Below are 1,794 nucleotides of genomic sequence, written 5' to 3'. Positions count from 1 at the left end.
ATCTTTTCTTGTTAGCCAAGTCATTGATTTTAAAAATCAAATCTTTTTAAATTGTTTTTCCAAATCATATCTTCTCAATCATATCTTTTTAAAACTATATCTTTTCAATCATATCTTCTTAATCACATCCTTTTCAAAAATAGTTTTCAATCATATCTTTTTGATTTCTAATTTCAAAATCTTTTTCAAAAAATCACTTAATTTCTTTCCCACTCTTAGTTTTCGAAAATCATCAATCAATTTTCAAAATTCTTTTTCAAAATCTTTTAACTTATTTTCGAAAATTCTTCCCTTCTTCTCACATCCTAATTCTTCTACCTCCTCTTTCTATTCCTCTGACACCTCAAGGAATCTCTATACTGTGACATAGAGGATTCCATATTTTCTTGTTCTCTTCTCTTTCATATAAGCAGGAGCAAAGATAAAAGCATTCTTGTTGAGGTTGACCCTGAACCTGAAAGGACCTTGAAGCAAAAGCTAAGAGAAGCTAAAGCACTACTCTCTGTAGAGGACCTAACAGAAATCTTCAAACAAGAAGAAGACATGGCAGCCGAAAACAACAACAATGCCAACAACGCAAGGAAGGTGCTGGGTGACTTTACTGCACATACTCTCGACTTCTATGGGAGAAGCATCTCTATCCCTGCCATTGGAGCAAACAACTTTGAGCTTAAGCCTCAATTAGTTTCTCTAATGCAACATAATTGCAAGTTCCATGGACTTCCATTGGAAGATCCTCATTAGTTTTTAGCTGAATTCTTGCAAATCTGTGACACGGTCAAGACTAATGGGGTTGACCCTGAGGTCTACAAACTTATGCTATTCCCTTTTGCTATAAGAGACAGAGCTAGAATATGGTTGGACTCACCACCTAAAGAAAGCCTGAACTCTTGGGAAAAGCTAGTCAATGCCTTCTTGGTAAAGTTCTTTTCACCTCAAAAATTGAGTAAGCTTAGAGTGGAAGTCCAAACCTTCAGACAGAAGGAAGGTGAATCCCTCTATGAAGCTTGGGAAAGATACAAACAATTGATCAGAAAGTGTCCTTCTGACATGCTTTCTGAATGGAGCATCATAGGTATCTTCTATGATGGTCTGTCTGAACTGTCCATGATGTCATTGGATAGCTCTGCTGGAGGATCTCTTCATCTGAAGAAGATGCCTGCAGAAGCTCAAGAACTCATTGAAATGGTTGCAAATAACCAATTCATGTACACTTCTGAAAGGAATCCTGTGAATAATGGGACGAATCAGAAGAAAGGAGTTCTTGAGATTGATACTCTGAATGCTATATTGGCTGAGAACAAAATATTGACTCAGCAAGTCAATATGATTTCTCAAAGTCTGTCTGGAATGCAAGCTGCACCAGGCAGTACTAAGGACGCTTCATCTGAAGAAGAAACTTATGATCCTGAGAACCTTTCAATGGAAGAGGTGAATTACATGGGAGAACCATATGGAAACACCTACAATCCTTCATGGAGAAATCACCCAATTCTCTCATGGAAGGATCAACAGAGACCTCAACAAGGTTTCAACAACAATAATGGTGGAAGAAACAGGTTTAGCAATGGCAAGCCTTTTCCATCATCTTCTCGGCAACAGATAGAGAATTCTAAGTAGAATTCCTCTAACTTAGCAACTATAGTCTCTGATCTAATCAAAACCACTCAAAGTTTCATGATTGAAACAAGGTCCTCCATTAAAAACTTGGAAGCACAAGTGGGTCAGCTGAGCAAGAAAGTTACTGAACTCCCTCCTAGTACTCTTCCAAGCAATACAGAAGAGAATCCAAAC

General features: G+C 37.6%; 1 non-coding gene across 1 annotated transcript; it reads right to left on the bottom strand.

Moving 5' to 3' along the window:
• Window positions 1-948: 948 nt before the first annotated feature.
• On the bottom strand, window positions 949-1,056 carry LOC127745241 (small nucleolar RNA R71). The gene has a single exon (XR_008006438.1). It is a non-coding gene; the product is annotated as a small nucleolar RNA R71 (small nucleolar RNA).
• Window positions 1,057-1,794: the final 738 nt, after the last annotated feature.

This window comes from Arachis duranensis, chromosome 2 (assembly GCF_000817695.3).
Source record: "Arachis duranensis cultivar V14167 chromosome 2, aradu.V14167.gnm2.J7QH, whole genome shotgun sequence".
Classification (NCBI taxonomy): Eukaryota; Viridiplantae; Streptophyta; class Magnoliopsida; order Fabales; family Fabaceae; genus Arachis; species Arachis duranensis.
Note: the sequence above shows the minus strand (reverse complement) of the source record. Positions and strands in the feature narration are given on the sequence as shown.